The sequence below is a fragment of the Passer domesticus genome, chromosome 14, assembly GCF_036417665.1.
Source record: "Passer domesticus isolate bPasDom1 chromosome 14, bPasDom1.hap1, whole genome shotgun sequence".
NCBI lineage: Eukaryota > Metazoa > Chordata > Aves > Passeriformes > Passeridae > Passer > Passer domesticus.
Window position 1 is genome coordinate 19,535,442 of NC_087487.1, and position 25,085 is coordinate 19,560,526.

A 25,085-nucleotide genomic window follows, 5' to 3' on the forward strand; every position below is an offset into this window, starting at 1 on the left:
TGTCACCTGGAAGGGTTTGCGTGTGACGGTGTCGGAATTCTGGCTGGGAGATGGGAATCACTTCCACAGAGGCTGAGCCCATCCTGTGGCCATCCCTGCGGGGGTTTGGCTCCATGGGAATGCTGGGCTGGATCCATGAGGGTGGAGGATGCAGGGAATGCTTTGGAAGCTCAGGAGATGCTCTGTGTGGATCCTGGCTGGCTCTGGAATTCCAGGGAGGAGCAGGAAGTAGAACCTGAGGTGTGACGTGTGTCCATGGTGTTGTGTCCTTAGTTTGCAAGACTTCCCAGGAATCTGTGAGATTTCCGAGCCTTTCCATGCCCCTGGAAACAGATCTGATGTTTATTTAGGCTGCAGCGTTCCAGATATCCCAGGGCTTTGCCACAGGGATCAGCTCTTGCCTGGCCAAGGGCAGCCAGTGTTGGAAAACCCCTGGAAGTTAACGACAGGAGCTCTTCCGTGAGGAATTCAGCTTGGAAAGAGGAAATGCTCCAGAATCCATTGGCTGGGAATGCTGGAGGTCAGGGCTGGACCCCACCAATGTGGGAACACAAAGGGCTGAGCTGGAACCACTCCCTGGAAAAGGGGATCCATGTGGGGGAATTGTGTCCAGGGAAAACCCAGGTGGAGGCAATGTCTGGGAAGCACCAGAAACCTTGGAATGGGGCCCCATCCCACCCAAAATCCTTGGAATGCCACCCAAGGTGACAGGCAGCAGCGTCGCCGTTCCGAAGTATTTATGGAGCGCACAATTCCATAACCTTGGGATGTTTGGAGGAGCCTGGAGCAGCACTGCATGCCCCTCTCCTATGGGATTTTCCCACCAGCCTTATCCCGCAGCAGGAACGGGTGGGATGGGGGCTGCCCACGCCGTTATCTCTGCGCTGTCCCGATGCTCCTCAGATCCCGCTGGGAACGCCCGGCTCCATGGGAGCCGTGTTGGGAGCAGAGTCAATATTGGCTGAGCAAACACCGCCGGGAAAGAGCCGCTGTTTGCAGAGCCGCGGGATTCGGAGGCTCGGCTGCCACTTGGAAATCAGAATAATCCGAGGAATCCGGGGGTTTTCCAAGGTACGGAGTGGTTTTTATGGAGGGGACAGCGGGTGGCTCCAAGGGAAGTTCCCGGTTGCTCCGCTCGGGGTTGGAATGGGAGGCGGCTGCACTGTGGGGTTCCTGACCTTGAATCCATTAAAAAAAATGGGAATCCATCAGAGTCAAGTGCTGAAGCAGGAGGTGGCATGGTGTTATCCATGGAAAGCAGCTTCTGGAGGAGCCAGAGTCTCCTGGCATTGCCAGAGTTGCTCCGGAGTGTTTTTCTTCCTGTGATGGATCCCTGGAAAGTCCAGTTGGATAAGGCTTGGAGCAGCCTGGGATAGCAGGAGGTGCCCCTGCCCATGGAATGGGATGAGATTTAAGGTCCCTTCCCACCCAAGCCATTCCAGGATTCTCCATGTCCGAGGAAGCTCTTCTGCCGTGGGTGGCATTCCCATTGGATTCCATTCGCATTCCCTGGCACCGTTCCCCATGAGCAGCCACCAAACTGGGGCAGAAATCCCAAATTAAAATCCACTTTTAACCATAAATTTCCATAAATATTCCAAGATGGATCTTTCCTTCTTTTGTCCTGACATTCCCCTTCAGTTTAAAAAGCAGGAAGAGGAAAATAGAAATCCAAGGAAAGAAAAAAAAAACAGGAAAAGAAAAAAAGGAATACAAGGAGGCCTTGAGGAGAAGGGATTTGCCTGTTTGTTTTCCTATTATTTCAGGGAGGAAAGGGAAGGAAAAGAGTTCAACTGACAGGAAAAAAGGGATCAAATGGAAGGAAAAAATGGATGAAATTAAAGGAAATGCTGGAATTTCCTTGGAAGGTGCCTGGGAAATGCTGTGGGAGCAGCAGGATTGTGATCCCAATCCCTCCCTGCTCCAGGCCTCCAGTCTGGGAGCATCCCCTGTTCCTGGGATGCTGATTCCCGGATTCCCAAGGCTGGATTTTTAACCCTGCAGAGGCTGGAGCTCTGCCCTTTTCCAGCCGTATTCCTACAACTCCCCGCTTCCCACCCATCCCGTTGTGCAATGTTCCCTCAGAACCCATCAGCTCCTGGCATCTCCTGCATGTTTAATTCTCTTTGGATGAAGGAAATGGAAAAATTGACCAACAATTCCATGCATCCAAGGCCGGCCTTTGGAGCGGGTGTTTATGGAAAGCTCCCGTGCCAACCTCTTCTCATTTTTCCTGCTGCTCTGGCACCAGGAAGGACAAATGTTTATATTCCAGGCTTTTCCAATTGTTTCCATGTTGAGCCGCTTTCCAAGGAACTCTTCATGTGGTTCCAAGGATTTGCCATTAATTTAACTTCCAATTGGATCCAGCTTTCCTCCAAGATTTTAAAGTTGGGAAAGATTTGCTTTGGGAATGTGGTGCTAGATTGGCACCGCTCAGAGGGTGGGAATGTCATATTTCTGTTTTATTTAAAGGATAATTAAGCTTGGAATTATATTCCCAACCCCTAGAAGTGATCTAAGCCAGGTTGGAGCAACCTGGATTAGTGGAAGGTGTCCCTCAGAGGGTGGAATGGGATGAGCTTTAAGGTCCTTTCCCAAAATAATTTCATTATTAAAATATTTGTCCTCCTTTGCAGAAATAAATTCAGTAGGAAAATCCAGCTGAGTGTCACTCCAGCACCTCCAAATCCTGGGAAATGCTCCATGGGAATGCTCATCCCATCCCATCCCATCCCATCCCATCCCATCCCGGGATTTGCCTTTCCCTCCTCTCCGCCTCTTTTGGGAAAGCAGGAAGAAGGGAAGCAGCTCCCTGATCCCTGACTTCCACATTTAATAAAGGGAATAAAATATCAGAAACCTGGGAAAAATCCTTAATAATTCACCAGCCTGGAGCTGTTTCATTACTTTGAATTTGCGAACATTCCGGCAGCTCCTGACACCTTCCCTGGCTCACGATCCAATCCCAAAAAACCTGGGAATGTCGCTGGATCCACCTGCCCTCGTTACGTTAATCAGGGATGTGCCTGGGAGTGGCCGCGCTCCCAGGAGAACGCAGCGGATTTGACCCAGAACCGTTGGTAGGAACAGAAAATCATTCCAGGGCTTTTCCCACCGCCTGCAGGAATCCAGGGATTATTGGGCATCCATTCTTTGTGGCTGACCCAGGATTCGATCCCATCTCGCCTCTCCAAGAGCTTTTCCTCAGTGGATCTGGGTCGGGGTTGGGGCAGCACCAGAGCTTGGTTCCCTTTCCTTGGGCTGTTTCCATTCCCATTTTCAGGAGCTGGGGGTGGATCCCAAGGTTGTCTTCCCCTGCTAATTCCAATGCCTGGCAGGTGCTGGATGTTTGGGATGCGGGAGCTTTGGGCTCGGGTAATTATCCTTGGATTTTAAGCTGATTATGGCGACTTTGGAGCGGTGTTTGTTGGATTTCCCCACGCTCGGTGTTTGCTCAGCGGCTCCCAAAGTCAACACGGGCCTGACCAAACATCCCCCATTCCTCCCGTGGCCTTTCCCAAAGATCCGCTCCCAGGAACAGCCTTGGGGAGCTGGGAATGCGCTGTCCAGGTGGCACAAGGGAATTCGGGATGATCCCGAGCCAAGGAGGCCGGGATGGAGGTGTGGCCCTGCTCAGGGATGTCACCGTGGAGGGGACACGGCGCTGGCGCTCCAGGGAGCATCCCGAGCGAGGCACGGGCTCTTCAGTGGGCCCTGGAAAACCAAAGGATTTTTGGGAAGGGATCGGGGATGCTGGACAAGCCCGTGGGATGTCCCTGCAGATCCACGTGGCTCCAGAAGGAAGCTCAGGCTCCCAAAATCCCGGGGCCATCTGCCAAGGTGGGAAGGGGTTGGCAGGAGCCCAGAATTCCTGTGGGATCCCAAGACTGGAAAAGCTCCTGGTTCCCGTGGGTGGCGCCCCCTGCTCTTCCTGCTGCCTGGGATCTCAGGATGCAGCTCCAGCCCTGTCCTGCATCCCATGGATTGGCCACTCAGATTCCAAAGGAAAAGCTGCTCCTCCTGCTCCACCCGGCCTTGGACATTCCAGGGATCCAGGGGCAGCCTCAGCTGCTCTGGGAATTCCATCCCAGCCCCTCCCCGCCCTCCCAGGCAGGAATTCTTTCCCAATATCCATCTCTCCCTCCCCTCTGGCAGAGGGAAGCCATTCCCTGTGTCCTGTCTCTCCACCCCTTATCCCACATCTCTTTCCAGCTCTCCTGGAATGTTCTGGAAGTGGCTCTGACCTCCCTGGAGCATCTCTCAGCAGGAATTCACCTCCCAATGGTCAACCGCAAACCCCGAAAAAATCCATAAAAAACCAGGAAGCAACCAACCAACCCCTCCAGCGGCCCGGGAACATCAACTCCCCGGGCTTGGCAGGGAATGAAAGCATTCCCTGCTCCCTGCCAGCGCCGGGCTGCGGGGCGCTGCTGCCGAGTGAAATCCCAGCCCCGCTCCTGCCATGCATCGCTGATGAGCCAAGAGCCCCGAGGAGCCGCAGCTTTCCCTCATTCCCACTCTGGAGCCGCATTCCCGCTTTTCCCTGTTCCCTGGCACATCCCTGAATATATATTGACCTTATTAGAGCAGCGGCTGCCAGCAGCGCCCAGGCCTCGTTTGCACAAATTAAAGCTGTCAGCGGGTAATTTATGGAGCAGCGGGAACGCGGAGCGGCGCTCGGAGGGAACGGCCTGGGCTGGGGAGCAGGTAGGGAAAGGGGATGGATTGTGGGGTAAATTGGATTGGGGAGCAGGTAGGGAAAGGGGATGGATTGTGGGGTAAAAAACAGGATGGGAATGGCCTGGATTGGGGAGGAGGTAGGGAAAGGGGATGGATTGTGGGATAAATATCCCTCTCAGGATGGGATGGTCACACTCAGGTGGGGTTGGGCATTTTTTGAGTGGTTTCTGGCTCAAGATGGTTCCCTTCCCTTCCCTTCCCTTCCCTTCCCTTCCCTTCCCTTCCCTTCCCTTCCCTTCCCTTCCCTTCCCTTCCCTTCCCTTCCCTTCCCTTCCCTTCCCTTCCCTTCCCTTCCCTTCCCTTCCCTTCCCTTCCCTTCCCCCTTTTCCTTCCCCCAATTTTTCCCCTTGGGACACTTCCAGGAATGGCACATCCATGATTTCCCAGGAAAAGCTGTGCCAGGGCCTCCCCACCCTCAGTGGAAGGAACTTGTGCCTCCCTGCAGTGTGAAAGGAGACACAAAATCCAAACCTTCACCTCCCAAATCCACGCAATCCCAGTGGATCCCAATCCCTCCCTGCTGGAGCCGCACTGATCCCGCGGGGCCACGGCTGAGCAGCAGCTCCGGGGTTGGATTTGTGCCTGGGATTTGAGCCGGGGCTAAATTTGTCCCGGTGACACTCGGGAGCAGTGACAGGCACGAGGAGAGGGAAGAGCCTTCCTTTTCCAGCGCCAGAAAGATCGGCTGGAAAAAACTTTCCCGCTGGATTAGCACCCTGAGGCCCCTGGAGCTGCCACTTCCAACGTGTGGGATCCACAGATCGACCTCTGCCAGCTGCTGGACTGGGAAAAAAGGGGAAAAAAGCCGTTTTTTAGGGATGGCAACACGTGACAATCCACCAATCCAGCCTGGGACGTGCCAGGAATTCCCTTTATAAACACCCAATCCCGTGGCTGTCCCAAAAGCTGGAATTCCGAGTTTCCCCAGCAGCCTGGGGGTTATTTATAGCAGGAATAAGAGTTGGTGTTTTCCTTCTCCAGGAAACTTGGGAAGGGGACAAATTACCTCAGTGTGAAGCGATGGGATTTTGTGGATTTCTGTGGGAATCTGGAGCGGGATTAGCACCTCTCCTCCATTCCCGGGCGGGCTGGCAGCTGCTGGAGCAGGGAAGGAACCCTGGGAAGCAAAGAGCTCCACAATTCCCTGCCAGCCCCGGATCCGGAGCCAGCTGCCAAAACTCCTCTTATTCCAGGCACGAGGAGCGGGATAACGGGAACAGGAGTGGTGGGAACGGGATGGGAGCACCCCCGGGCAGCCTTTCCCTTGGAAAGGGATCTGGTATTTATGGGATCAGCTCTTCCTGCTCAGTGGCAGAGATCCCTGCTTTTCCCAGAGATGTTAACACAGGAATGGGTTTGGATCCGGCCCTTGCCATGGATTTTCAGGTGAGACCCTCTGGGATTTCATTCCTTTAGGAAAAACCAGGATGTGGCATGGAAATAGAAGCAGGAATTGCTGCTAGGGGAATGGTTGAGATGATGACCATAAAGGGCTTTTCCAACCTAAACCATTCCAGGATTTTTCCTGCTCCTATCCCAGGGATATTAGGACAGGAATAAGTTTAGATCTACCTCCATCCATCCCGCATCCTCCAGCATTCCATCTTCTCCAGGTGTTCCCAAATTCCCCTCCAGCATTCCAGTCATGGAATGGGTGCAAGGCTGGAGGACTTTTTCCTCAGGATTTCTTCCTCGGGATTTCTTCCTCGGGATTTCTTCTTTAGGATTTTTCCTCAGGATTTCTTCTTTGGGATTTTTCCTCAGGATTTCTTCTTTGGGATTTTTCCTCAGGATTTTTCCTCCGGATTTCTTCCTCAGGATTTTTCCTCCGGATTTTCCCCTGGATTTCTCCTCGGGGTTTTCATCGGGCTCTCGGCAGCAGCGGGATGTGCTGGGTAAGGCTGATTCCCTGAGCTCCTCTGCTCCCTCCCTTTCCCACGCAAGGAGGGATTCCGGGAGCGCTCATCTCCAGGATTTTCAGCCCAGAAGGGCGCTTTGCTCCCGTTTTTCCAGCTGCTGCCATTTGGAGTGCCCGTGTTGGTTGCAGTTCCGTGGATAATGCCTTTGGAGCAGCGCTCCTTCAGCAAATCCAGCAGAGCCATCTGTGATTTTCCGCTCTTGGATGGATAATTAGATTCGAGTGCAGGGTGGGCTCGGGGCTGGAATTTTTTCCGTGCCTGGAAACACCGAGGAGCTCCAGGAGGATTCCAGGCAGGAATGGAGCCATTCCCACCTGGGCAGGGAGCACTTGGTCCCTCTGGAATTCTCGGGGTCACTCTCATATTGTGAGTCCTGGGAAGGAACCTCATTTTCCCTCCCCTGCTTGATCCCGTATTTTAAAATGTCCCTTCTGGAGCTGCAGAATATCCTGGATTTCCTTTGGATCTGTGAGGATCCCTCAGGACAGCCCAGAATCCCAAGGATTCATTAAACACGGGATAATGGTGGCATTTCTGATGAAAATTGGGATTGTTCATCCTGGAAAATGGAAGGATCCAGGGAGACCTTGGAGCAGCTTCCAAGGGGCTCCAGGAGAGCTGGAGGAGGAACTTGGGATGAGGGATGGAGGGACAGGACACAGGGAATGGTTCACATTGGAAAAAGGGGGATTTGGGTGGGATTTTGGGAAGGAATTCCTGGCTGGGAGGGTGGGGAAGGGCTGGGATGGAATTCCCAGAGAATCTGTGGCTGTCCTGGATCCCTGGAATGTCCCAGGATGGATGGCTCTCACATTCCCCTCCTGGGGCACCGGCAGAGCCAGAGGTTGAGTTTTCCACGTCTGCACCTTCCCAAGAACATTCCCTTAACATAATACCAGGGTAAGCCAACAAATCCAGGGAAATCCCCGCATTTCCCCACGTTTCCTGCCCCTTTGGAGCCGGCGGCGCGCGGGGCTGGGCGGATTCAGGGGTGGGCTGAGAGCGGGGCCGGATCCCCGGGATGCTGGCAGCTCTGCTCCCATCAATCTTCCCAGGATCTCCACGGCCTCCGTGCCAGCTGCTTCCCTGTATCCAGCCCCTTTTCCGTGCAGTAGCCTAGGAAAATATTGAACCCGTGCCCAGAGCAACACCAGGATATGAAGGGGAAAACTTTAAGATGTTTTGTAACTCCTTTTTTTTTCTTTTTTTTTTTTTCCCCAGGACCTGCCAACTCTTAATTTTTCCAGTTTGGAATAAGGGCCTCGGATCCATCTGTTTGCTGTCAACTGATGTTTGTTTGGAAAGGGATTTTATGGATTTTTTCCAGCTCGCACTCCTGTTCTTCCACCCAGTTTACTGAGCTCCATAAATGTCGGCTCTGGCAGTTTTTTGGGGGAAGTTTTGATTTAGGATTTAATCAAAATGGAGCTGTCAGTGTCTTTAATCAATGGGAATGGAGATCAAAACCAAAGGAATGGGAGTGAGGAATGAAATATTTAATGGATCCCTTTGAAAGTGCCTGATTCCCGACCTAATGGCTACCAGGGATCATTAGGACAAACTTCCTCAAAAAAAAAATAACCTCCAAAAACTGCTTGCCATGGTTTTTAAAGATAAAAAGGAGAAAGCAATTTAAAGCTTAAAAGCAATTCCAGCCTTTTATCCCATTAAATATTAAAAATAAAGCAGCGCCAGCGGCTCCGGGGCTGCCGAGCTCCCAGGGACAGGGACTGGTGTCCAAAGATCCCTGTGCTCATCCCGGTTTGGGCTGTGGGGATGGGAAGGTGTGTGCCCACATTGGGCTGTGCTCTCCATGGGATGGTGGCACCAGCATTCCCTGCCCTTTGGGATGCAGGGATTAATGTGGAAATGAAGCAGGGGAAGGTGGGAGGTGCAGCCATGGCTCCCCTGGCACCGCTCCATCCTCCATCCCTCCAACTCTTCATCCCTTCATCCTCCAATCCTCCACATCCCAAAAATACTCTCGGGCGCCCCCTGCTGGCGCATTCCTGGTGCGCGCCCATGGTCATGGACACGGAAAATCCTGGAATGGTTTGGGTGGGAAAAGACCTTGAATCCCATCCCATCCCATCCCATCCCAACCACGTCAGGGACACCTCCCACTGTCCCAGGCTGCTCCAAGCCCATCCAACCTGGCCTTGGACATTCCAGTGATCCAGGGGCAGCCCCAGCTGCTCTGGGAATTCCAGCCCAACCCCTGCCACCTTCCCAGGGAACAATTCCTTCCCAATCTCCCATCCATCCCTGTCCTCTGGCAGTGGGAGCCATTCCCTGTGTCCTGTCCCTCCATCCCTTGTCCCAGTCCCTGTCCAGCTCTCCTGGAGCCCCTTCAGGAAGGGCTCTGAGCTCTCCCTGGATTCTTCTCCTCTCCAGGTGAACATTCCCAGCTCTCCCAGCCCTGGAGCAGCTCCGTGGCCTCCTCTGGAATTGCTCCAGCAGCTCCATGACCTCCTGGTGTAGGATCTAGAACTGGAGGTGTCACCTGAGGGAGCAGAGGGGGACAATTCCCCATTCCAGCTTCGCACACTGTGGGATGATCCCACAGATCCTCTGGGAGTCAGCGCTGCTGGAGGCCCCTCCTGCTTCCAGAGCCCTCAGGAATGACAGGGATGGAGGGTTTGGGATGAGCTCGATGCCACCTCGTCCCCTCAGATGCCACCAAACCCCTGGAGGCGCTGGCCCAGAGCCCTGTCCTGGGCACAGCCACTCCGGGGGTCCCTCCAGCTCCACCTCCCGCTGCATCCCAGGGAATGGAGGGAAGCTGCTCCCCAGGATCCCTCCTCTGCATTCCCGTGGATAAAATCGGGATCGTGGCACACCTGTGGCTTCAAGGAGCATCTCCCTGAGCCTCCTTCCGGCACGGCTGCGTTTTTAATCACCTTTTTTTAATTTAATTTTCAGCCTCTTTCTTCTCCTCTTTCTTCTCCTGGCGTTTTTATCTCCGCTTTGGATGCACAAATCCCGACTATTTTGTTCCCGGAGTCAGCGGGATGATCAAGGGGTTTGCAGCCTCCTGAATTATTCAGGATATCGGAGCTCCTCACTAAATATTTTTGCTTCCAGCCTGTCAGGGAGAAGATCACAGGAATATTTTGTTCATTCCAAGATCTCTCTCCGAGCGTTGGTGACGGGCAGAGCGCTCCCATTTCCAAAGGTGCTCGTTAAGGGAGGGGCTCGTCATTAATTAGAGCAGGAGCAATGCCATTGTCACCCCCAAGGTGGCTCTGGGGACATTGGCATGGCTGGGAATCTTCTCCAGGGCTTGGAGAGGGAACTGTGCTGGCGCTGTTGGATCGGGATGGGTGGTGGGAAGTCACCCCACGTGTCACCTGTCCCCAGACCAGGGGACACCGGTGGCTCTCAGCTCAGCAGTCCCTCATTCCTGGGAGGGATGGGATCCCAAAATCCCAGAATAGGTGGGGTTGGAAGCGACCCCAGGGCAGGTGACACAGGGACACCTCCAGGTGGGTTGGAATGGCACTGAAGAGGGGGACAATGGCACGGCCTTGGTGGGATGATGGCACATCCCTGGTGGAACGATGGCGTGTTCCTGGTGGGATGGTGGCACGTCCCTGGTGGGACAATGGAATATCCCTGGTGGGACAATGACGTGTCCCCCGGGGGATAATGACATGTTCCTTGAGGGGAGGGTGGCATCTCCTTGGAGGGACAATGACATGTCCCTGGTGGGATTTGGTGGGGCACATTCCTGGTGGGACATTGTAATGTCCTTGGTGGGACAATGACAATCCCCGGAGCTACCGCCACACCCCACCAGTGCCTGGCACTTCCCATGGATATTTTTTGGGATTTGTGGTGTTTTTCCCAAACCATCCCAGCCCAGACTGCTCTGAGATCTCCGAGGTTCAACCTGCTCCCCGTTCCTCCGGAGAGGCTCCGCGGCTCCGCTTCCCGGCGCTCCGTTTCCACGCGCGGCATTCCGGGGCTCCACATTGCCACCATTATCCGACCTCTTCTTGTGGTTACATCATAAAAATTCCTCGGATCCTGGAAGCGGCCCGGGAATATTTGCATATGTATATCCTTCGTTTTCACAGCACAGCCTGGCTGCCAGATGGGAAAACCGACGGAGCCTCCAACATTTATCCGCGACTCCGCCGCTTTCCTGTGCCGGGAACTGCGGCGGAAGCGAGGTGGTTTTCCAACCCTGGGATACTTCCATGGGGATCGGGGAAAAGGGGAGGGGAAGCCACACGGAATTAATTAAGGGCCGTTTCCCAAAGTTTAGCCGTGCGGAAAAGATTCCTTTGTGCACCCTTGGAAAAACGGGATCGTGGCTCCAGAAATCCCTTTTTCCTTGGATTTCACCCCATGTCCTGCACACGGATTGGGTGCCCTGAACCCCATGGCCCACACCAGGATTTATCCCAAAGAACCAGAGAGGGTTTGGGGGGGAAATATTTTTCCTTGGGAGCACAGGACAGGAATTCAGATTTTTAAATTTCTTTCCAAGCCCGCATTTCATTGTTTGGGGTATAATAGTGTTTTTTGGAATATAAGGATGTTTTTGGGATTTAAGGGTGATTTTTTAAGTGTATGAAGTTGGGATGTTACGATATAATGATGCTTTTGGGGGTATAATGGTGCTTTTTGGGATGTAATGATTTTTTGGGGATATAATGATTTTTTTTGTGCTATAATGATGCTTTCTAGGGTGTAATGATGGTATTTAGGGTACAGTGATGGTTTTTAGGGTGCAGTGATTTTTATGGGGTATAAGGATGAGTTTAGGATGTGGTGATGATTTTTAATGTGAAATTATGGGGTTTAGGGTATAATGATATTCTTTAGGGTATAGTGATACCTTTTAGGGTGCAATGCCAATATTTCGGAGTGTAGCAATGATTTTTTTGGGGGCGTCTAATTTTTTTTTTAGTGTAATGATGCATTTTAGGACTTCCAGAGTGTAAAGTTCCTTCTGGGGCGCAATGATTTTTTAAAGTGCCACAATGTCATTTTGGGGGCACATTGAGGAACACAATGGATTTTTTGGGATACAATGATAATTTTTGGGATCTAAAAGTGTTGCCCCACGTCCTGAAGACAATCTGGGATCTCTTCCATGTCGGAGAGCTTGTAAGGGATTAATCACCCACTCTAATTATTTTGGAACATCCCAAATTATCCGGGCAGAACAGCAGGAAAACAACGCGACGGCGTCTTCCAAGCAGAGCCTCAGTCCAGGAATCCGTCAACTGCTCATTCCTTAAAGCTCTGACAGCAAAAAGCGGGATCCAAACGTCCCTAAATGATTCCCGATGACGCGCAACGGGAATTTTCCGGCATTATTCCGGAAATGTAACGACAAGGGCGCTTCCGCTGGGATTAATTGGCTCCTAAGTGGTTGCATGTGTTGTGTTTGGAGTGCTGGATCCCAGGCTTGGAGTGCACTGGAGGCGGGAATTCCGGGCTCGAGGAAGGGATTGATCTGGCTCCAAAGGGCTTTCCAAGATTGGGATTGGAGCATCCAATGAATAGGCTGAAAAAAAATTTTAAATATGTTTTTAAGGAAAAAGTGTTTTTTGGTATTTTTTTCGCTAAAAATGCAAGCTGGATTTTTAAAGCAAATTCCAGATTTTATTTTGATTTTTTTTTTAAACTTTTTTAGGATTTTTCCGGGATTGTGGAGCCATCCAGGATCTGTAAATGCAGGAGCACCAGGAATTCACCTGCCAAATTCTGCTGGAAGGTGAGGAGATGGGAAGGTTCAGGAAGCCAAGAACAACAACAAGGAATTGGTGGAAATTCTGGGAGGATGAGGAATCCACGATGATCCATGACATCCTGGAGGGCCAGTAAAAAAAGGGGAAAGCAGGGATGTGAATCGCTTTGGGACCATCCCAAAGCTGCTGGAAATGCAGCAGTGAAGCAAGTTTGATGGAAATCTCTGGAAATGTTCCAGACTGGATGGGGCTTGGAGCAGCCTGGAATAGTGGGAGGTGTCCCTGTCCTGGCAGGGGTGGGATCAGCTTTAAAATCCCAACCCAAACCATTCCAGGATTCTCTGCGATCCCATCCCACAGGAAAATGGGACGCTTGCTGTGCCCTGTGCTGTCCACGGGTTGTCCCTGTGCCCAGGAATTCCCAGCTCAGAGGGATGGGTGGGGAGATTTCGGAAGGAAGAAGCAGCTCCCAGGCTGGAAAGGGACACGCGGCGGTGGCTGATCCGTGCCATCCATGGCCCTTCCCGCCGGGATGGGAGCGCTCCCGGGGACAGGGCCCTTCCTGGTGTCCTTGAGGGGACAGGATCCTCCTGGAGCTGTCCCAGTGCCAGGGCCAGAGCCATCCATGCCTGCTGTGTTCCCAATGGATCCTCGGGAGCTGCTGCCGAGATTTTCCACCCGATCCCAACGACATTCCTGGGGCTGGGAACAGGGACACTTTGCACCCGCTTTATTTATATCCCGTGGTTTTTTCCTGGCTGAGGGAGAGGATAACTCTTCCCTGCTGAATTCCGTGGCTTTGTGCTCCGTTGGATTTTAAATAGCACAGGGAATAATGGGAGTCTTTGGTTGGATGGGCCGAGGCTGGATCCGACCTTGAGTCCGTGCTCTCCTGACTTTGGAACTCCGGAGGGACACGGAACGTTGCCTTTCCCTTTTTTTCCCCCCTTTTTAAACAAGAGATAAATCCCTGGAGCCCTGGAGCAGGAATTGCAGCCGTGGCTCCCATGATCCGTGAGGAGTTTTCACAGCTTTCCTTTCAGCTGGAAAATTGCTCCAGCCGGCTGTGACGGGCTCGGGGAGGGGCTGAAGCTGCCTCATCCCGTCCTTCCCCGGGCACCTGGGTGAGCAGGGACATCTTCCTGGCACAATCCCTTCAGGAATTGAAGCTCTCCCTGCTGGGAGTGCTGAGGATGGATTTGGGATAATTTGGGATGAGCAGGTGTGGCTCAGCAGAGCTCTGGGAATATTAACAAGAGCGTCACAGAGTTACTTGAATATTTCCTGATTTTTTTTTTTAATTTTTTTTTTTTTGGGATGCGGTGATTTCCAGCTGGAGTTTTGGAGGCAGGAAGGGCCTGGCAGAGGAGCTCATCCACCACTTTTGGGAACTTTTGGAGACTTTGGAAATCCTTTTAGTGCTGAGGGAGGTAAGAAAAAAGCCCTGGCACAGGACCAGCACCTTCCAAACCCTGATGGAAAACAGAGCAAATCCCACTCCCTCCTCTCGTTTTCCTCTTAAAATCTGCATCTTTGGGTTTTCTGGATGGGCAATTCCAGTGTTTAACAACCCTTTCCATGAGGAAATTCCTGCTGATGTCCAGCCTGAACCTCCCCTGGAGCAGGCTGAGGCCATTCCCTCTCTTCCTGTTGCTGTTTGCCTGGGAAAAGAGGCTGAATATATTTGGGAATGGACTTTGGTGGGGCTTTTCCTGTGTTTTCCCATGTGAGGCTCGTTGCCCGTGGGAGTGAGGGGATGCAATCCCATGGGTCCCCTGGGATTTGTATTTGGGCTCTTTTGGGTCACAGAAATCCCAAACTTTCCGACATCCGTAGGAAATTTTTCCCCTGGCTGGAATTTGCCTTCCCACAGGCAAGGCTGAGGGGAGGAGTCCCCACCTGAGCTGCCCAAGGGGTGACAGGGACACGGATCCCATCCCCATTCCCAGCTGGAAGAGCCAATCCCTGCTGGCTCTGCAGCCAAGGAAACCTCCTTCCAGGGAAACCTCAGTTCCAAGGAAATCTCCCTTTCCCTGCCCGTTCCAGGGGCAGTTTCCACCTCACTCTGGCAAAGTGGAGCCAAACTCCATTTGTTGTTCCTCCCGTGCTGGGAGCTGGATCCCGGGAGCCGTTCCTGGTGTTCCAGCCCCTTCCTAGCAGGGAGCAGCTGGATCTCTCCCTGCTGGCTCCAGGTCTCTCCCTGCTCCAGCTCCAGGAAGGAACGAGCTCTGGAGCCCTTCTAATGAAGATCTCCCTGGAGCTGACAGTGGGGATAGCTGGAATGTGGAGCTGCAGCTCCGTGCCTCAGCTGTTTCCTTTCGAGCTGTCACTGGAAAATTCCAGAGGCTGACATTGATATTTTTAACGTGGCAGCGCTGAGGGAGAGAGATCCGGATTATCCCGACCCACCTTGGGCTGGGAGCAGGGATGAGACAGGGCTGCTGCTCCCGGAGCTTCCCCTGGTGCTGTGAGAGGCCTGAGCCATTCCCAGCCCCCAAAAACTGTCCTGCACCTCCCAAATCCCAGCTCCCCGGCAAGGTGAAGGTCTGGAGTGACTTGAGCAACTCATGCCGGGCTCATTCCCGACAGGAAAGGGGGGATTGTCCCCACTCTGTCCACCTGCAGAGCTGCTCCAGCCCTGGATCCCGCACCAGCAGGACCTGGAGCTGCTGGAGCAATTCCAGAGGAGGCCACGGAGCTGCTCCAGGGCTGGAGCCCCTCTGGAGACAGGCTGGGAGAGCTGGGAATGTTCACCTGGAGAAGAGAAGGATCCAGGGAGAGCTCAGAGCCCTTCCAGGGCCTGAAGGGGCTCCAGGAGAGCTGGACAGGGACTGGGGACAAGGGATGGAGGGACAGGACACAGGGAATGGCTCCCACTGCCAGAGGGCAGGGATGGAGGGGAGATTGGGAATTGGGAATTGTTCCCTGGGAAGGTGGCAGGGGCTGGGCTGGAATTTCCAGAGCAGCTGGGGCTGCCCCTGGATCACTGGAAGTGTCCAAGGGATTGGAGCACCTTGGGATAGGAAAAGGCATCCCTGCCCATGGCAGGGGTGGGATGGGATGGGATTTAAGGTCCCTTCCCACCCAATACCATTCCAGGATTCCTGGATCCTGTACCTGAGGCCGTGCTCGGACAGCCGGGATTGAGTTGTCTCGGGATCCTTTGGGAGCAGCTCCAGCCATGGTGCCACAACCCGACCTGGGGGTGCCACCAGCGAAAATAAATCTGCCTAATCCCGAGGAATGAGCGGGAACAGCAGCAGCTCCAGGGAGATTAGGATCGAGTTTTGCGTTACAGCACTTGGAAGGGCCGGGATTTACTTGGAAACCGAATCCCGTTAATTAGCATTCTGCTAATGGCAGACCCGGATAAATATAGCGTTCCCTAATCCCAGCGCGAGGCGCAGGTTGACATATTTAGATCGTTGATATCAAAGTCATTAACGCCTCTCCGTGGGAATCCTATTCCCAGGCGGGGCTGGATCGGGGTTCTCGGGGCCGATCAATCTTCCCGACGCCCCAGCAGGGCCCGCGGCTCCCCAGCCACCGGCTGGACGCGCCTTCCCAGAAATGTGCCTCCATCTGTCAGAATTCCAGCGGGCGGGCGCAGCCAAAGGTCAGCTCGGCTCCCAGTGGGAAAATGGGATCCCGGGAGAGGCAGCGCCGCTGTATCCATCGGGATGAGCCCCCCGGCCGGGTGCGTGTCCGTCCTCGGGCACGTGGTGGGGGTAAATTTATCCGGAGCGTTCCGGCGGTCCTGGAACTTCGCCAGGGTTCAGTGAACTCCAGCGACTTCAAAGGGCTGCTGGAGTTTGGGAATTTGGAGAGCTTAATGATTATTTGGTGCTAATTAACCCCTTGTTTAGGGGTGGTTATTGGTCTGATTAAGCTCCCCACCCCAAGTGACAGCAGGAGAAGGGAACACATTCCTATAAAACCTGAGAGGAGGGAATTCCAGCATGGAAGGAGCACGGGATTGGGGCCATTCCTGAGAACCCACTTTGTGTATTCTTTGTGGAATTATTGATGGGATCTTAGAAGGAGCTGGGAGGTTTCATTCCTCGTAAAAGCTGCACTTGGCTCATGGATTGGGAATAACACTTATCTCATGGATGGAGCCAGACGTGTGTCAGCCACATTCCAGGGGCACGGATTCCCCAGCATTATTCCCACTTCCAATTTTGTGGGGGGTTTAAGCCAGCCTTGAAACCCCAAAGCAGATGCAGGTGGTGGCCAAAGGATTTTGGAATGTTCTCAATCCATAAAATCATGAAATAAATAGGGAAAGAGCCTGAGAAGCTGCAGGAAAACTTGGGATCAGGATTGGGAAATGCAGTTGATGGGAACAAAAAAAATTTTTATTTTTTTTTTTCATTTAGAAAGGAGATGTGGGGGTGGAAAAATTCCCGATCCTAAAAATGGCCGGGGTGATTTGTTCCTGAGAGCTGGGCAGCTGGAGGCAGCTTTGGATGGAATCCTCCTCCCAGGCAAAGGGAAGCAGAGGAAAAGACTCTCCAAGGAGAAAAATCTTTAATGAGCTGCGAAGCCTTGATCACCCACGGAGAGCCGAGATTAATTAGGAGCTGCTGAAAGCCGAGCTCAATTAGGAGCTTAAGCCGCTCCCGAGGTGTGCGCCGGGATTGCCGCTGGATTCCCTCCCGTGGATTCCCCGGGATGGAGAAGGAGGCTGTGCCCACCAAAACCTGGCCCAGCCCCTCCAGGTGTCCCAGCTCCTCCAGGTATTCCGTGTCCCTTTGGAATGTGGTGCCCGGGTGACCGGGAATGAGGCTGGGGAAGGGGAATGCTCTGGAGGAGAGCCTGCCTTGGATTCCCTGCTGGATTTCCACGTTTCCAGCGTTCTCAGGGCTTCCCTGCCTGTCCGAGCCCACCCTGGCTCCATCCCCAGCATCATCCCAGGTCCCGGGGTGAGATTCCGGTGCCTGTGAGGGCTCCATCAGGATCTGGGATCCCTGGGAGGGAGGAGCAGAGCCTGGATGTCCCTGTGGATCCATGGGCTCCTCCCAGGTTCCCTCAGTGGTGGAGGGATGGGTTTGGGTGGCCACAACATCCCAGACCACAAATTCCCTGTTCTTTGAAGGGAATTACGGAATCCTGGAATGGTTTGGGTGGGAAGGGATCTCAAAGCCGGTCTGGTGTCCTCCCTGCCATGGCAGGGACACATCCCACTGTCCCAGGCTGCTCCAAGCCCCATCCAGCTCGGCCTTGGATGCTTCCAGAGATCCAGAGGCAGCCACAGCTTCTCTGGGAATTCCATCCCAGGCCCTGCCACCCTCCCAGGGAACAATCCCTTCCCAATCTCCCCTCCATCGCTGCCCTCTGGCAGTGGGAGCCATTCCCTGTGTCCTGTCCCTCCATCCCTTGTCCCCAATCCCTCTCCAGCTCTCCTGGAGCCCCTTCAGGCCCTGGAAGGGGCTCTGAGCTCTCCTGGATCATTCCCTTTTCCAGAGCCTGTCCACCCTTGCAGGGAGGAATTCCTTCCCTATTTCCAGCCTAAACTTCCCCTCTTTCACTCTGAACCCACTCCAGCTCCCAAGGAAACTTCCAGGATGTTTCCCAAGCCCTCCCCGTTCCCAGATCTCCCCCACGTGCGCAACCTAATAACGAGCACTCACCAAACATCCTAAACCCGGGAAATTTATGGAGCATGACCCAAATTGAATTCTCCATTACAGCAGGATAATTGATTTTTTAGAAGAGAGATTAAATTTATTTTCCGCCTCACTAACGAACAGCCAGATTTCCCTTAATTGCTTGGAATGCAGAGTTGGGATGATTCATTAAAGCCGGAACATGCCTGGGTACATTACACTGTGACTAAAGCTTCCCTGCTTGGAGCAATTAAAGTGGAGAAATTTGGGATCTCGCAAGGAGCTGAATAAAAATTCCAGCTCGGGATGTCTTATTAATCTCCTCAAGGAAAAACTCACAAATTCCCCCCGTTCTCCACGAAATGATTTGGTGATTTTTATTTTTTTTCCCCCTGCCTGGCGTTGTTTTCTCCCCGTGCCAGCCCTAAAAAGAAGTGGTGTCTACGAGACAGATTTCGTGCCTCGCTTCACAGTTTAATTTTATCAATCACAACATTTAGAACCCAAATTGACAGCAGCGAGGAGACATCCCCGGATTCCAAGGGGAGGCATTTTGGGCGGAATCTCGGAACATTTGGTAATTATAGACACATTGCAAAAATAAAGGTAGCGATTGAGGAAAACAGGAGTGGAGAGGGAGGAGGCTGGGAGCTGGCAGGGATAAATGAGGATTGTTTGGCACATTTGAATCCAATCCCACCCAGGCACCGAGGGCTCGCGGAAAAAGCGGAGATGGATGCGGAGCCCAGGCTGGGATGGACAAGAAGAGGGAACTTGGAATCTTGGAAAACCATTGGAATGCTCATTGCTGGCATCACCTCATGGCAGGGTTGTAATCCCCTCTGCCAGGGGGCAGGGCTAGGGGGGATATTGGGAATATTCCCTGGCACAGAGACGCTGTGGTTGCCCCTGGAATGTCCAAGGCCGGGTTGGATGAGGCTTGGAGCAGCCTGGGATAGTGGGAGCTGTCCCTGTCCATGGAATGGGGTGGAATGGATGAGCTCTAAGGTTCTTTCCAACCCAAACCATTCCAGAATTCCACAATTCATCCAAACTGGGGAGGTCTGGAACTGGGAAGGACCCATGGATGGCGCAGGATCTGCAGTGCCCATGGATGGAGGGAGAGATCCCGGGATGTAAGCCGTTGGATGGAGGATTGTGGGGTTTTAAACAAACCTTTCATGAGTGGGATGTGCAGCCCTAACGGGAATGAAGCACTGATGTTTTGTCTCTGAAAAATGGGATATTCCTTCCCCATCCCCATCCCAGCCAGCTCCATCCTTCCCTGCTTCCCTTGGATGTCCTAAAAGCTCCTGTGCTGCAGGATTCCTGGTCCAGGAGGGAATAAACCACTCCAGGAGGAGCTGCAGTGGGATGACAGCAATTCCTGCGTGCCATCCTGATCCCAGGCTTTTCCTTTTTTGTTTTTTTGGGGTTTTGGGTTTTTTTCCCCCAGGAGATGAAGGGATGCGTTGGAGAACGGAGCTGCCCTTTGTGTCCCTGCCTCCACATCCCTCCAGCCCTTCCCGGGAATGGGGAGATCATTAAGGAATAACGGATGGCTCCACCCCGCTCACGGTGCTGGGGAGCCTAATTAGAGATAACGAGAGAGGGAAGCTGCAGGGCTGCAGTATGCAGAGGCCACAAAGTCATTAATTATGCTAATTAGGGGTGACTTTTGTCACCACAGAAGGAGCTCCCGCCCCAGCTTGGGGTGGGCTCACACCCAAATCCTTCCCCATCCCTAAAGATTCCTCGTCCCCATGTTTGCTTTGGGATGGGTTTGGGGGATTCTGGAGGATCCCAGGGGAGCTCCTGGAGGGGATGGAGCTGCAGAGAATCGCAGGAGGAGGGGTGGGAGCAGCTGGATGGGGTCTCTACTCCCACCCACTGGAGCAGGGAATGCAGGATCTTGGATATGGAGTGGGGCTCTCCAAGGAGAGTTCAAATCCTCCTCATCCCCATCCCTGGAAATGCTTCCATCCCTGGAAGTGTCCAAGGCCAGGCTGGACAGGGCTTGGAGCAGCCTGGGATGGTGGAAGTTGTCCCTGCCCATGGAGGGGTGGGATGGGATGGGCTTTAAGGATTCTGTGACTCAAGAACATTCCCAAAATCCCAGCAGAACCCTCATAGTGCCAACAGCTCTGCTCCAGGGGGGTTTTGGGCAGCTGGAGTGGGAAAATGCCCGAGGGGTGGCCATGGCACCAAGCTGTGCCTTTCTCCAGCCATCCCATCCCATCCCATCCCATCCCATCCCATCCCATCCCATCCCATCCCATCCCATCCCATGGATCCCATCCCATCCCATCCCACCCCACGCCACAAGAGCTCATCGGCGCTGAAGGAAGCGGCAGCGGAGCCGCGCTGCTCCGTGGAGTGTGGATAATGAAAATCCCAGGCCACGAGGCATCCACGGATAATAAAAGGAGACTCCCGAAACACTTCCGAGCACGAACCATCTGCTCGGCTGCGCCGGCCTAACAGCTCCGACTAATTTTTAATGCCGGTTTTATGACGGATCCGCGCATCAGCCCATCCATGCATAAGGAAATGCGGGCTGGCTGCGCCGTGCGCGGAGCTGCCTGGCGAGGAATTTGTCTCCCGTTTTAACTCCTTTCCGTACATTAAAGGTGAAGTGGACCATGGAAGTGCCTTGTCGGCTCCATCCCCGCGCCCTCCCCAAAGCCCGGAGCTGCCTCCGCCTCCTCATTCGTGTGGAAAACAGGGGGAGGGAGGAAAACTGCCTGGTGCGGGGCTCGCTCGCTGAGCAGGCCACCAGCAGCAAGCCCGCTCCTTCAGGTTAATTAATTCTTATTAATTACGTCCCTTGAAATTTTCTCCGGATCGGTGCTGCCCGCTGGGGTTTGTGAGGAGAGCTCGGCCTTCGCTTCCCGGGAAATCAGAGCGGGAGCTGGTGCTGGAAGAGGCTTTCAGGCTGCAATCTCGGCCAGGCTCTGGCTCTGTAATAAATCTTTTAACGGCTTTATCGGCTTCCAAACAGATTTGTTTAATAATTTATTTATTTTATTTATTTATCGCCACCCAAAAGTGGAGCTGTTTATCTGAGCGAGCCCCAGATGTTTGGGATGGCAATGGAATAGGGCTGGATTAAGCTGGAGCCAAACCTCACCAGGATTTTTGCCTGTTTCGCATGGAATTTGCAGCCTGGCTTGGCTCTGCCCCACTCCTGATTCCCAGGAGATTTCCAATGTGAGCATCTCCTTATTTTGGCAAATTCAAAGATTTAAGATTCAAATGATCCTTGAATGCTTTAATCTTGGAGGACTGTGCTCCTGCTTTTTCAATTTTCCCCTTCTTTTGGGGAAAAAAAGGGGAATAATGAAGGAAGCTCAGCCAGGGCTCTTACAGCCATGACATCCTTCTTCCCTTCATGGTGACATTCCTGTCCTCTCCATCGTGATCTCCTACTCCCCTTCCACCACGGCATCTCTGGAACATCACAGCTCCAAGTGATTTCCTTTCTGGGCCAACAACAATTCCAGGATTTAATTTATCCATGAAAACCTGCAGCAGGAGTTCAGGAAAGAGGGAGGCTTTTCCCAGTTCCCTTTTCTCCTCCCTTCCATCAGGCCTGGAATGGGCCGTTAATTCCAAAGTCCTTATCTGCTGAGGTCAGGCCTTTGTTTTTTCTGGAATTGTCTCCCAAAGCTGTTGGGATTCCTTTCCCTGCCTCATCCCTTGGGATGAATGAATGAGCTTCTCTGTAGTCTGGGAATTCGGCTTGGCTGGGCTTGGTGCTCCTTGTCCTGGTTTTACTCAAGGATTGGCGGGATGGAACCTTTTCTATGGGAGAAGCCCAAGGAATGAGTAACCTGTCTCCTTGAGCAAGGATCCAGACAGGCTGGATTCCACAAACCTTTTGGGATTCGCTGGGATTTGAACAAATAAACCGCCGGTGCTGGATGGAGACAAGCTGAGGAGAGGCCACGGACAAACTGGGATTTTAATGGGAATATCTACAAATCACGGCTCACGTGGAAACTTCAATCCCACTCTGCCTGTAAAAGAAAAGCTAATTAAAAATTCCCTAATGAGCCCGGGCTCGGTGGCTGAGCAGAAGGGAAGCACCTCCGAGCGGCAAATCCATTGCCAAGGACAGAAAACCCTCCAAGTGCAACGTGTTACAAGGAAAATGTCACTTTATTGGATGTTCCCTCGTCTCGCTAACGAGCTCTTGGGTTAATTTTAGCTCTTCCGCTGCATCTCAGCTCCGTTCTTTCTGGCATCGTGGATCTCAGCTCCCTCCTCGGTGGGAGTTTTCCCATTAAATCCCAGTGGGAACGGGGGTGTTCTCTCCCATTAGATCCTGGTGGGAATGGGGCTGTCCTCCCATTAAATCCCAGTGGGAATGGGGCTGTTCTCCCATCAGCAGCACCATTTGTTTGCTCAAAACCATTCCAGGTGGGAATTTCTTCATGGAAAATGTGGCCAGGCATTGGAATAGCCCAGGGAGGTTTGGAGCACACATCCCTGGGTAATTCCCAAGGAATGCCCAAGGAATTACCCAAGGAATTACCCAAGGAGTTCCTGGATGTGGCACTCAGTGCTGTGGGCTGGCTACAAGGCAGGGAGCGGGCACAGCCTGGACTCGATGGCCTTGGAGGGCTTTTCCAGCCTCTGGGATTCTGGGATTCAGGGAAAACCAGCACAAAAATGGGAAGGGAATGTTGGGATAAAGGCGGGAAAGGTGAGGTGTGTGGGTGTGGCAGCGCCCCGCCCGTGCCCAGGTGGCACCGTGTGACATCACCCTTGGTGTCCCCTGTCCGGTGGCACGGGGAGCTCATCCCTGTCCAACAGCCATGGAAAACCAGCACCATGGGTGTTCCATTCCAAATTACACCTGGAACAACCAGACTCTATCCCAATTAGCTCAACCCGAGTGCTCCGGGATCCTGCCCTCACTCCCGAGGACATTCCCGCATCCCTGGGAGCCGCGGGATGGCGCTTCCAGCCCCGCCTGGCACGGTGGGAGCTCCTCCTTCCCCGGTTCCCTGGTAATAGTTGGCACTCCCGAGGTGTCCTCAATGCATTGGTTGCACTTCCAGAGATCCAAGCCGGCACTAAACCCCCTGCTCTGCCCGAGGCCCCGCACCATCTTCCAGAGGCTCATCCCGGTGCTAATTCCATCATTCCCGGCTCTCCGGCTCCCCCGGGGCCGCGCCTGCAGAGGGCTGATAAGGGAATCGGCTTTGACGGCCACACCAGAGGTGAAATCCAAAGATCCCGAATTTTTCGGGATGTTTATCCCTGGTAATCAGCTCTTCCACTGGATGTCCCCGGGAAAGCCTGGATTGCGCTCTGTGCCCGGGGGCAAACAGCTCTCATTAATATTTCACATCATTTTCCTTTTTTTTTTTTCCCATCTTTTTTTTCTTTCCCTGCTCCCAGAGCCTTGCAGGAGAGCGCCAGGATATTTTCCCATCTCCCGTGTTTGCCTGCTCCAGTAATCATCGGATTCAATCACTCGGGCGATGTTTTTATGGATTAATAACGGGCACTTTGGAGAGCTGGGAGCTGCAATCTGTACAACCTTAATGAGCACCGTGGGGACCCGGTGCCATGGTTTCCCAAATCCTCTCCCTGCTTCCCTCTAAATCATTCCCTGCTCTGGATGGCTCTCCTGCTTCCAGCACACCGGGCTCCCCGCTGGAAGTTGTCCCAATTAATTTTTTTTTCCTGTTTTCCCTTTTTTCCGCCCCCCTTTCCTAAAATCTCAGCTTTGTCAGTGCTGACACAATGTTTGTCTTTGCTGCCTCCTCGGGATGGAGCTCCAGGGTGGGAAATCTCCACTCCTGGGTCTGGGAATGCCGGGATTGGGGCGTTTTGCTCTGCAGGTCACTGGGATGGTGGGATGGGGACAGGGGTTGGCTCTGGGTGACACAACTGCAGTGAGGGGAGACCAGCAGGGGTGGGCACCTCTCTGTAGGATCATGGATTCGTGGAATCGTTTGGGTTGGAAAAGCCCCTAAGGCCATCGAGTCCAAGCACTCCCAACACTGCCAGGCCACCCCTGACCGTGTCCCCGAGTGCCACATCCCCCTGGATTTACACCCCAGGGATGGGGACTCCCTGAGCCAGGGCTGGATTTCCTCTCACGGGAGTCATGGAACAAACCCAAAGCATCCTGAGGGACAATTCCATGAGAAAGGGATCCCTCACTCAGTGGAACTGCAGAGGGATTCTTGGGAAGCAGCTGGGGATGTAGGGAAAGCCCAGTGGCCACCCTGGGGACAGGGCAGATGTGGCACTGCTGCTTGGGGCACAGGCTGGCCCCTGAAATCCCTGGGATCCCTTGGATCTTCGGGAAGCGATGCTTCCTCCGCTGGGTCATCAGCTGGGTGGGCTCCCTGTGTGGGGTTCCTGTTGAGGACAGTGGATTGTCCCCAGGGCTGGGGACACGGCGGGGATGGGGCTTCCAAGCCTCCGGAATCATCTGCAGGCTCCCACATTCCTGGGATTTGTGACAGGCCTGAACATGGGAAGGAGCAAAGGACAAGGCCTGGAAAACATCTCCTCCTCCAGAGGCGCATCCAGGCCCAGCCCCGGCAGGGGCGGAGCAATCCCTGAATTCCTGCCCTGGCAGGGGCGGAGCAATCCCTGAATTCCTGCCCTGGCAGGGGTGGAGCAATCCCTGAATTCCTGCCCTGGCAGGGGCGGAGCAATCCCTGAATTCCTGCCCTGGCAGGGGCGGAGCAATCCCTGAATTCCTGCCCTGGCAGGGACGGAGCAATCCCTGAATTCCTGCCTGTTTTCCTGCGGGTAGCCCAGGAACAGCCAGCCCAGGCAGTACAAAGGCACCTTCCAGAGAATTCCAAAAGTTCCAGATTTATTCCCACCCCCTCCATAGGAAATCTCCCAGCATTTCAGAGCAGACCCAGCTCCGGCCTCTCCCCCTCTCTGTTTATTTCCCGGGATTTTTAATGGCTTTTCAGAGGCCTGTTCTCAGCCTGCAGCTATTCCAGAGCCGTGGGATGCAGCTCGGGGTGACTAATAAGGAATTTATGGAGCCTTGGCTCCAAGATTTCTCCAGCCAGACGCGCTCACGGCGTCGGGACAGAGACCTTGGGCAACACCAGCCCAGCCCTACT

The 25,085-nt window shown here is 53.5% G+C and overlaps 1 long non-coding RNA gene across 1 annotated transcript; it reads left to right on the top strand.

Annotated features, from left to right (window-relative positions):
* The first annotated feature begins 4,237 nt into the window (after nucleotides 1-4,237).
* On the top strand, nucleotides 4,238-22,283 carry LOC135280678 (uncharacterized). The gene is made up of 7 exons (XR_010347545.1): nucleotides 4,238-4,710; nucleotides 6,535-6,638; nucleotides 9,747-9,837; nucleotides 10,742-10,837; nucleotides 12,313-12,393; nucleotides 13,701-13,797; nucleotides 16,747-22,283. It is a non-coding gene; the product is annotated as an uncharacterized LOC135280678 (long non-coding RNA).
* The last annotated feature ends 2,802 nt before the right edge of the window (nucleotides 22,284-25,085 follow it).